Source organism: Rhinopithecus roxellana, chromosome 6 (assembly GCF_007565055.1).
Source record: "Rhinopithecus roxellana isolate Shanxi Qingling chromosome 6, ASM756505v1, whole genome shotgun sequence".
In the NCBI taxonomy this organism is placed as follows: domain Eukaryota; kingdom Metazoa; phylum Chordata; class Mammalia; order Primates; family Cercopithecidae; genus Rhinopithecus; species Rhinopithecus roxellana.
Genome location: NC_044554.1, coordinates 98,689,808 through 98,701,738, shown reverse-complemented (window position 1 = coordinate 98,701,738; position 11,931 = coordinate 98,689,808).

The following is an 11,931-nucleotide window of genomic DNA, read 5'->3' as shown; positions in this document are numbered from 1 at the left end:
GTTCAGGCAGAGGCAGCTGTGTGAAGGGAGGTGGAGAAGGGGCCCTGGGTTTTTCATTCCTGGGTGAATCCCCGGGAGTTTGTACTGAGACAGAGCAGAAGCGGGGCTTGACTTCAGCTCACCCCCACCAGGGCATTATTTTTTTTGAGACAATCTCACTCTGTTGCCCAGGCTGGAGTGCAGTGGTGCAATCTCAACTCACTGCAGCCTCCACCTCCCAGGTTCAAGCAATTCTTGTGCCTTACTCTCCACAGTAGCTGGGATTACAGGCTTGTTCCACCACGCCCAGCTCCTCACCACAAGGGATCCGCCCGCCTCAGTCTCCCAAAGTGCTGGTATTACAGGCGTGGCCAACCATGCACCTGGCCCGACCACGGCATTCTTTTTTTTTTTTTTTTTTTGAGACGGAGTCTTGCACTGCCCCCCAGGCTGGAGTGCAGTGGCCGGATCTCAGCTCACTGCAAGCTCTGCCTCCCGGGTTTAGGCCATTCTCCTGCCTCAGCCTCCCGAGTAGCTGGGACTACAGGCGCCCGCCTCATCGCCCGGCTAGTTTTTTGTATTTTTTAGTAGAGACGGGGTTTCACCATGTTAGCCAGGATGGTCTCGATCTCCTGACCTCGTGATCCGCCCGTCTCGGCCTCCCAAAGTGCTGGGATTACAGCCTTGAGCCACCGCACCCGGCCACCAACCACGGCATTCTTTCCTGCATTCCAAGTGATCACCAGACCCATACCACGACCTCACCGATGTCATCCTGTGGAAACATGCCTTTTACTTAAGAGAGTCCCAGGAACTGACCTTAGGAGATCCAAATATCAAACCAAGGTTGTGGAATGTCCCACCTCGGGAAGCAATGCTGAACTGATTGATAGCCTTGTTGCCACCAGCCAGACCACAAGGTGGCCCATTACTCAAGATAACCATGGCAACCAAATAATGCCAACCTGCATACCCTCACGTACTTTGCCCGGCCAGCCTGCATGCCCTACCCCTGATGTCAATTCCCACGCTTTGCCTAATAAAAAGCCTTACTGGCTCTTTTTGGAGAGTCAGATAGAAAAATCTCAATCTCTCTCCCTCTCTCTCTCATGCTGCCTCCTTTATATCTGTGCATAAGCTCCAATGAAGCCTTGTTTAGGAAAACTCGTTTAGCCTCCTGTCAATTCCTTCCTTTCTTTTCTTTTCTTTCTTTGTTTCTCTTTCTTTCTTTCCTTTTCTCTCTCTCTCTCTGTCTCTCTCTCTTTCTCTCTTTCTTTCGTTCTTTCTTTCTTGACAGTGTCTCGCTCTGTCATCCAGGCTGGAGTGCAGTGGTGCTATCTAGGCTCACTGCAACCTCCGCCTCCCGGGTTCAAGTGATTCTCCACCTCAGCCTCCTCAGTAGCTGGGATGACAGGCACCTGTCACCACGCCCAACTAATTTTTGTATTTTTAATAAAGATGGGGTTTCACCATGTTGGTCAGGCTGGTCTTGAACTCTGGACCTCAAGTGATCCTCCCTCCTCGGCCTCCCAAAGCGCTGGGATTACAGGTGTGAGCCACTGTGTCCCCCCACCACCATGTCAATTTCTTTACTTTTCTTTCTTTCTTTCTTTTTTTTTTTTCAGACGGAATCTTGCTCTGTCGCCCAGGCTGAGTGCAGGCACGATCTCAGCTCACTGCAACCTCCGCCTCCCGGATTCAAGCAATTCTCCTGCCTCAGCCTCCTGAGTAGCTGGGATTACAGGTGCCCGCTACCACGCCCAGCTAATTTTTGTATTTTTAGTAGAGACTGGGTTTCACCATATTAGTCAGGCTGGTCTTGAATTCCTGACCTCAGGTGATCCGCCTGCCGCAGCCTTCCAAAGTGCTGGGATTACAGGCGTGAACCACCGCACCTGGCCACCTCATGTCAATTTCTATTGCACTGAGAGCCCAAGGACCTGTGTTTGGGGTAGGTAACAAGACTTGCTAAAGCCTCAGGTCCCTGGGAGTGAAAGTAGCAGTTTAGGAGGCCGGGCAGAACCCTGTGGGTGCCAGGCTGAGATGCTGGACTTAGCCCTGTGGGAAAAAGAGGCCACAAAAGGAACAGTATTGGCTGGGCACGGTGGCTCACATCTGTAATCCCAGCATTTTGGGAGGCCGAGGTGGGCGGATCACCTGAGGTCAGGAGATCGAGACCCGCCTGGCCAATATGGAGAAACCCCGTCTCTACAAAAAACACAAAATTAGCTGGGTGTGGTGGCATATGCCTGTAATCCCAGCTATTTGGGAGGCTGAGGTGGGAGAATCGCTTGAACCTGGGAGGTGGAGGTTGGAATGAGCCGAGATCACACCGCTGTACTCCAGCCTGGGCAACAGAGCAATACTCTGTCTCAAAACAAAACAACAACAACAAAAAGTTTACTGCTAGGGTCCTATCAGGAGATGATGAAGGACTGACAGGTACAGCATTTACCAGTGGCCTACTCTATGCTGTCCCTGGGTGAAATTCCTGCAAGAAAGGAGGAAGAATACAAAAACTAATGGCATTAGCTGGGCATAGTGGCACATGCCTGTAGTCCCAGCTACTCAGGAAGCTGAGGTGGGAGAATTGCTTGAACCTGGGAGGCAGATGTTGCAGAGAGCCAAGATTGCACCACTGCACTCAAGCCTGGGCGAGACTCCATCTCAAAAAAACAAAAACAAAAACAAAAAAAAACAACAAAAAAACTTGTATGTGTGGGTATATATATTATATATAATTTTTAAAAATTTAAAAATTTGCCAGGCACAATGGCTCACATCTGTAATCTCAGCACTTTGGGAGGCTAAGGTGGGAAGATTGCTTGAGCCCAGGAGTTCCAGACCAGCCTGGACAACATAGTGAGACCCTATCTCTACAAAATCAAAGAAATTAGTCAGGCATGTTGGCACACACCTGTAGTCCCAGCTACTTGGGAGGCTGAGGTAGGAGGATTGCTTGAGCCTGAGAGTTCTAAGCTTCAATGAGCCACGATCACGCTACTGCATTCCAGCCTGGGGAACAGAGTAAGAACTCATCTCAAAAAAAATGTGGAGATGGCCGGGCATGGTGGCTCACGCCTGTCATCCCAGCACTTTGGGAGGCTGAGACGGGCAGATGACGAGGTCAGGAGTTTGAGACCAGCCTGACCAATATGGTGAAACCCCATCTCTACTAATAATACAAAAAATTAGCTGGCATAGTGGCATGCGCCTGTAATCCCAGCTACTCAGGAGGCTGAGGCAGGAGAATCACTTGAACCTGGGAGGTAGAGGTTGCAGTAAGCTGAGATCGTGCCACTGCACTCCAGCTTGGGTGAGAGACTTAGTCTCAGAAAAAAAGAAAATGGAGAGACACACACACGTGGAGATATATATGTATGTGTGTATATGTTGCATATAGACATAAATACAAAGAGATAGGGAGAGAGGGAGGCTATGTATCAATCTTCATATTGGCTGAACCTGGGTAAAAGGTAAACAGGTGTTCTTAGTGTTATCTGTGCAACTCCCGTCAGTTTAATTTCAAAATAAAAAGTAAAACAAAAAATAACCAAAAACATGAAAAACTCTGTGTCAGATTCAAGTGAGACAGAAGATGATGCTGTTAACCAAGTTCCAAAAGCAACTGCTAAAACAAAATATGAGGTTCCTAGGTATAAAACAAACAAAAAAAGATATGTAAGATCTTTGAGGAAAAATTAACAAAACTGTATTGGCAGTCAGAGTAAAGAATGCCTAAATTTACAGAGGTATTCCATGTTCATGGATGGGAAATGCAATATCATCATTATGTCAATTCTTCCAAAATTAATCTGTAATTTCTATCAAAATCCCAACATGTTTTAGCTATATGTGGGTAGAACTTAGTAAACTGATTCCAAAATTTATATGGAAGAGATAAGGATCAAAAAGTCAAGATTTTTGCAGAAAAAGAACATCTGGTACAAGTGTGGTGGCTCACACTTATAATCCCAGCACACAATTTTGGGAGGCCGAAGCAGGAGGATTGCTTGGGGCCAGGAGTTTGGGACCAGCTGGGCGACACAGTGAGACTTTATCTCTATGAAGAAGAAGAAGAAGGAGGAGGAGGAGGAGGGAAGAAGAGGCTGGGCATGGTGGCTCATGCCTGTAATCCCAGCACTTTGGGAGGCTGAGGACGGAGGATCACTTGAAGTCAGGAGTTTGAGACCAGCCTGGCCAACATGGAGAAACCCCATCTCTACTAAAAATACAAAAATTAGCTGGGCGTGGTGGTGCGCACCTGTAATCCCAGCTACTGGGGAAGCTGAGGCAGGAGAATCACTTGAACCTGGGAGGTGGAGGTTGCAGTGAGCCAAGATTGCATAGGCCGGGCGCGGTGGGTCAAGCCTGTAATCCCAGCACTTTGGGAGGCCGAGACGGGCGGATCACGAGGTCAGGAGATCGAGACCATCCTGGCTAACACGGTGAAACCCCGTCTCTACTAAAAATACAAAAACTAGCCGGGTGAGGTGGCGGGCGCCTGTAGTCCCAGCTACTCGGGAGGCTGAGGCAGGAGAATGGCATAAACCCGGGAGGCGGAGCTTGCAGTGAGCTGAGATCTGGCCACTGCACTCCAGTCCGGGCGACAGAGCGAGACTCCGCCTCAAGAAAAGATTGCACCAAGTGATACTCTGTCTCAAAAAAAGAAGAAAGGAGGAGGAGGAGGAGGGGGAGGAGGGAAAAAGAAGAAAGAAAAAGAAAGAGAGAGAGGAAGGAAAGAAGGAAGGAAGGAAGGGAGATAGAAAGAAAGAAAAGAAAGAGAGAAAAAGAACATCATGAGACACACACCCTAACAGATATAAAAACATATTATAGAGACATGAGAATTAAGACACATTGCTGTTAGAACAGAAACAGTGGAATAGATGAGAGAGCCTAGAAACAGCCACGTGCATATGTGGAAACATGATACAGGATGGAGAAAACAGATGGACTCTTCAAGAAAAGGAGCTGCGTCAATTATTATCCATCTGGGAGAAGACTGGATTTCACTTCCCACATAAAAATGAATTCTAGATAGATTAAAAATCTGAATGGCAAAGAACAAAACTAAAACTTTGAGAAGAAAATATGATCTTCAGGGCAGAGTGAGGTGGAAAGTATTTGCTAAATAAGACCCTATCCTCCAAAAATAATGCACAAATCACAAAGAAAAAGTGACTTTTTAGAGCACTTTCATAAATAATGACCAAAATTGTTATAACAATAATGACCAGGTATTGCTCACTCTCAATATGGCAGGGACTAGACTGAGTTCCTTAATCCTGACACTCATCTAGGAAGGCACTATTTGTTCCATTTTACAGCTGAGGGAATAAGCATTCAGAGAAGTTAAGGAACTTGCCCAAGTTTGCACAGCCAATGAGGAACCAAACCAAGATTCAAGGGTCTCTCTGATGCTTTCTGTTTGAGTTAACAACACCCAATGTGTGCACTGGGGGAGATACATCCAAAAAACAACTCCAGTGCAAAGATGTGTTATTATTTTGGCCTTTTTTTTTTTTTTTGAGACAGAGTCTTGCTCTGTTGCCCAGGCTGAAATGCAGTGGCGTGATCGGCTCACTGCAAGCTCCGCCTCCCGGGTTCATGCCATTGTTCTGCCTCAGTCTCCCGAGTAGCTGGGACTACAGGCGCCCGCCACCATGCCTGGCTAATTTTTTGTATTTTTAGTAGAGATGGGGTTCCACCATGTTAAGCCGGGATGGTCTCGATCTCCTGACCTCGTGATCCGCCCGTCTCGGCCTCCCAAAGTGCTGGGATTACAGGCGTGAGCCACCGCACCCGGCGAGACAGAGTCTTACTATCTTGCCCAGGCTGGTCTCAAACTCCTGAGCTCGAGCAATCCTCTTGCCTCAGCCTCCCAAAGTGCTAGGATTACAGATGTGAGCCACCCACCTGGCTGATATATAAAATTTATAGCCTATTTCATCTCACATGTGACCCCGACTGCAGCTAAGGAAAATAAATATTTTGTACAATATTTTGGCTCTTTATTTTGCTGAGACAGGGTTTCACTGTCCCTCAGGTTGGTATGCAGTGGGGCAATCACGGCTCACTGCAGCCTCGACTTTCCGGGCTCAAGCAATGCCCCCACCTCAGCCTCCTGAGTGGCTGGGCCTATAGGTGTGTGCCACCATACCTGATTAATTTTTCTATTTTTTTTGTAGAGCCAGGGTTTCACCATGTTGCCCAGGCTGGTCTTGAACTCCTAGGCTCAAGCTATCCTCCTGCCTCAGCCTCCAAAAATGCTGGGATTACAGGCTGAGCCACTACACCCAGTCTGCTTTCTTTCTTTTTTTTTTTTTTTTGAGACAGAGTTTTGCTCTTGTTGCCCAGGCTGGAGCGCAATGGTGTAATCTCAGCTCACTGCAACCTCTGCCTCCCAGGTTCAAGCGATTCTCATGCCTCAGCCTCCTGAGTAACTGAGATTATAGGTATGCACCACCATGCCTTGCTAATTTTTGTATTTTTGGTAGAGACGGGGTTTCACCATGTTGGCCAGCCTGGTCTCAAACTGCTGCTCTCAGGTGATCCACCTGCCTCAGCCTCCCTAAGTGCTGCAATTACAGGCATGAGCCACTGCAGCTAGCCCTAGCCTGCTTTTCATCATAGAGCATTTAAAATCACCTAAAAAATAGAATCTAAAATAAAAATCAAATCCACTCCCGCCACCCCCAGCCATTGGTAACCATTGTCTTAGTTAATAGTTTGTGCTGAATCATTCCAGACCTTTTTTTTTTTTTTTTTTTTTTTGAGATGGAGTCTCAGTCTGTTGCCAGGCTGGAGTGTGGTGGCGCGATCTCGGCTCACTAAAACCTCCACCTCCCGGGTTCCAAGGATTCTCCTGCCTCAGCCTCCCAAGTAGCTGGGACTATAGGCATGCGCCACCACGCCTGCTAATTTAGTAGAGACAGGGTTTCACCATGTTGGCCAGGCTGGTCTTGAACTCCTGACCTCAGTCGATCCGCCCACCTCAGCCTCCCAAAGTGCTGGGATTACAGGTGTAAGCCACCGTGCCGGGCCTTGTTCCAGACCTTTTAATGCATATATCATAATTTAAAAATATGCTTACTAAATGCAATGTGGTATCCTGGATTGGCTCCTGGAACAGAAAAAAGGACATTAGTGAGAAAACTGGTAATATTCATTCCAATAAAATCTGTGCTTTGGTTAATATTAATGTGCCAATGTTAATTTCTCAGTTTTGACAAATGTACCATGGCTGCATAAGATTCGGAGTTGTGCTGGGTACTGTGGCATACATCTCGCATCTGTAGTGCCAGCTATTTGGGAGGCTGAGGCGGGAGGATTGCTTGAGCCCAGGAGTCTGGGGCTGTGGTAAGCCGAGATCTCATCTCTGCACTCCAGCCTGGGCAACAGAGTGAGACCCTGCCTCTAAAAAAATAAAATAATTATGCTGAGTGAAATAAAGCAGACCCAAAAGTGTTCCTGCTATATGGTGACTTTTTTATTTTTATTTATTTTTTGAGACGGAGTCTTGCTCTGTCGCCCAGGCTGGAGTGCAGTGACGCGATCTTGGCTCACTGCAAGCTCCTCCCCCAGGGTTCACGCCATTCTCCTGCCTCAGCCTCCCACGTAGCTGGGACTACAGGCACCCACCACCACGCCCGGCTAATTTTTGTATTTTTTAGTAGAGATGGGGTTTCACCATGTTAGCCAGGATGGTCTCGATCTCCAGACCTCGTGATCTGCCCGCCTCGGCCTCCCAAAGTGCTGGGATTACAGGCGTAAGTCACTGCACCCGGCCACTATATGGTGACGTTTATATAAAATTCTGTTTTGGCCGGGCACAGTGGCTCATTCCTGTAATCCCAGCACTTTGGGAGGCTGAGGCGGGTGGATCACGAGGTCAGGAGTTCAAGACCAGCCTGACCAACATGGTGAAACCCCATCTCTACTAAAAATACAAAAATTAGCCAGGCGTGGTGGCAGGCCCCTGGAAGAAGAAGAAGGAAGAAGAAGAGGAGGAGGAGGAGGAGGAGGAGGAGGAGGAGGAGGAGGAGGAGGAGGAGGAGGAGGAGCCTGTTCCTGCATGAGAAGGTCTTTTCCTAACTGTCCTAAATGGAATCAGCAGCACTTGAGCGTTACTGACCTCCCAGGAGCTGAAGCGTTAAAGAGGACCACATTCCTTAATAGGCAAACTCAGAGAGAATCCGCTTACAGACTATAGATGGATTTTCCCGCTCTCCAGTCATGCCAGGCTGCTCCCAAAGGATCTTTGAGGAGGAAAATCAGTGACTCAACCCCTAGGCACCTGCAGCTTCTCATGTCAGGAAAAACCACTTGTCAGAATCCATGTATCACACCTTGAAGGGGTGACTTAGAGAAATGCTAAAATTTTTTGCTTTCGAATACAAATATTAAAATGGGGCTTGGTGCGGTGGCTCATGCCTGCAATCCCAGTACTTTGGGTGGCCAAAGCAGGCTGACTCCTTGAAGCCAGGAGTTCAAGACCAGCCTGGGCAACATGGCGAAACCACATCTCTACTAAAAATATAAAAATTAGCCAGGCATGGTGGCGCATACCTGAAATCCCAGCTACTTGGGAGGCTGAGGCATGAGAATCACTTAAACCTGGGAGGTGGAGGTTGCAGTGAGCTGAGATTACGCCATTGTACTCTAGCCTAGGTGACAGAGAACGACTTCATCTCAAAAAAAAAGAAGAAGAAAAAAGATAAGAAAGGAATGTATAGGGATATGTGAGTACCCTTCACCCCAGTTTCCTCAACGTTTATTTTTTTATTTTTATTTTTTTTGATACGGAGTTTCACTCTTGTTGCCCAGGCTAGAGTGCAATAGCACAATCTCAGCTCACTGCAACTTCTGTCTCCCGGGTTCAAGCGATTCTCCTGCGTCAGTCAGCCTCCTGAGTAGCTGGGATTACAGGCATGCGCCACCATGCCCTGCTCATTTTGTATTTTTAGTAGAGACAGGGTTTCTCCATATTGGTCAAGCTGGTCTCAAACTCCTGACCTCAGGTGATCTGCCCGCCTCAGCCTCCCAAAGTGCTGGGATTACAGGCATGAGCCACTGTGCCCAGCAATGTTTACATCTTACATAAAATTATAATACCAAAACCAAGAACATGACATTGATACAAAGTATGTGTATAGTTCTGTTATCATACACAATTAAGATACAAAACTGTTTCATCATCATAAATACCTCCTTTGTACTACCTGTTTGTAATCACACTCACTTTTTTTTTTTTTTTTTTTTTTTTTTTTTGAGACGGAGCCTCGCTGTTTCACCCAGGCTGGAGTGCAATAGTGCGATCTTGGCTCACTGCAAGCTCTGACTCCCAGGTTCACACCATTCTCCTGCCTCAGCCTCCTGAGTGGCTCAGACTACAGACACCCACCACCACGCCCGGCTAATTTTTTGTATTTTTAGTAGAGATGTGGTTTCACCATGTTAGCCAGGATGGTCTCGATCTCCTGACCTCGTGATCCGCCCACCTCGGCCTCCCAAAGTGCTGGGATTACAGGCGTGAGCCACTGCGCCCAGCTCACACCCACTCTTGTCCTCCACAATCCTTTAACCTAAACATTAGTAATGTGTTTTTCCCCTGTGCAATTTCATCATTTTGAAGATGCTGTATAAATGGGATCATACAATGTGTGAGCTTCCAGATTAGCTTTTTTTACTCATTATAATGCCCTTGGGATCCATCCAAGTTGTTACATACATCAACAGTTATTCCTTTTTATCTTTTTCTTTTCTTTTTTTTTTTTTTTTTTTTTTTGAGACAGAGTCTCTCTCTGTCCCCCAGCCTGGAGTGCAGTGATGCAAGTACAGCTCACTGCAGTCTCAACCTCTTGGGTTCAAGTGATCTTCCCACCTCAGCCTCTCGTGTAGCTGGGTCCACAAGAATCACCATGCCTGGCTAATTTTATTTTATTTTATTTTATTTTGTAGAGTTGGAGTCTAGCTGTATTGCCCAGGCTGGTCTAAAATTCCTGGGCTCAAGCGATCCTCCTGCCACAGCCTCCCAGGTAGCCTCCCAGGTAGACTACAGGCACACACCACCTCATCCAGCTAAAGGAAATTTTGAATGCTTCCAGTTTTTGGCTATTACAAATAAATCTGCTATGAACATTCATATATTGGTTTTTTTGTGAAGATGTAAGTTTTCATTTCTCTGGGATAAATGCCCAGGAGTACAATTGCTGGTTCATATGGTAAGTGTACATTTAGATTTTTAAAGACACTGTCAGACTATATTTCAGAGTGCCTGGACCATTTTACATTCCCATCAGCAATGTGTGAGGAATCCAGTTTCTCCATATCTTCTCTAGCATTTGATATCACCAACTATGTTTTTCTCAGCCATTCTGACAAGTGGGTGGCAATATCTCATCATAGTTCTCTTTTTTTCCCCTAAAACAGGGTCTCTCTCTGTCGCCCAGGCTGGAGTGCAGTGGCACAATCATAGCTCACTGTAGCCTCAACCTCCCAGTCTCAAGTCATCCTCTCGCCTCAGCCTTCCAAGTAGCTGGGACTACAGCCCAGTGTGCACCATCATGTCCGGCTCTGTTTCTAATTTTTTATAGGATGGGGTCTCCCTATGTTGCCCAGGCTCGTCTCGAGTTCTTGGCCTCAAGGGATGCTCCTGCCTTGGCTTCCAGAAGTGTTGGGATTACAGGCATGAGCCACTACTCCTGGCCACTGTTTGCTTTAATGAGAAAGATGAGAGCTTGCTTAGAAGCCGAAAAATCTGGCTGGGAAGGAGCAGCTAAACGTGGAAGACAGATAGATGTGCAGATGGAGGGAACGAGGTCCCTGAGATGATGGAAGGAATGGAATCTGGACTTTGGGGAACGGGCTTCCCCGGGCCAGGGGAGGAGGGAGGGAAGAAGGATGGGTGCAGGCAGCAGGGGTGTGGAGATTTTGCAGCATGGTGATGACAGCCTTCCATCAAGTATTTTCTTTTTTTGAGACGGAGTCTCGCTCTATTGCCCAGGCTGGAGTGCAGTGGCGCAATCTCAGCTCACTGCAACCTCTACCTCCTGGGTTCAAGCAATTCGCCCACCTCAGCCTCTCAAGTAGCTGGGACTACAGGCACCCACCACCACGCCTGACTAATTTTTGTATTTTTAGTAGAGATGGGGTTTCGCCATGTCAGCCAGGCTGGTCTCGAACTCCTGACCTCAAGTGATCTGCCCACCTTGGCCTCCCAAAGTGCTGGGATTACAGGTGTGAGCCACCTCGCCTGGCGCATCTAGTACTTTCTTTTTCCAAGAAACAGGAAACAGCATCATGACCAGGAGTCAGGAAATTAAGTCCTGCCAGGCCCACGCCCGTGACACCTGTTTTCCTCCCTTGGCCTCAGTCTTCCCAGCCTCACCATAAAAAGCTGGGACTGGTCCCCAATTTGTTTGATCCTCAAGAGCATCTCAACATTTTTTTTTTTTTTCCGTCCAGGTGCAGTGGCTCATGCCTGTAATCCCAGCACTTTGGAAGGCTGAGGCAGGAGAATCCTTTGAACCCGGGGAGACGGACGTTGCAGTGAGCCAAGATTGCACCATTGCACTCCAGCCTGGGCAACAAGAGCAAGATTCCATCTCAAAAATAAATAAATAAATAAACAAACAAATAAATAAATAAATAAGGCAAGCGTGCTGGTACACACCTGTGGTCTCAGCATGCTAAAAGTCTGAGGCTGGAGAATCGCTTAAGCCCAGGAGTTGGAGGCTTCAGTGAACTATGATCACCACTACGCTCCAGCCTGGGTGACAGAGCAAGATCCTGTCTCAATAAATAAATAAATAAATAAATAAACAAACACATGCCCCTGGTAGGGATGGGGATGCACCACCAGGTTTGAGAACTGTCCTGCAGGGGCTCTAAGGGCCTCTCCAGCTCTGAGAGTTTGTGCCTTCATGGGAAAGACACAGGATCCCAGCA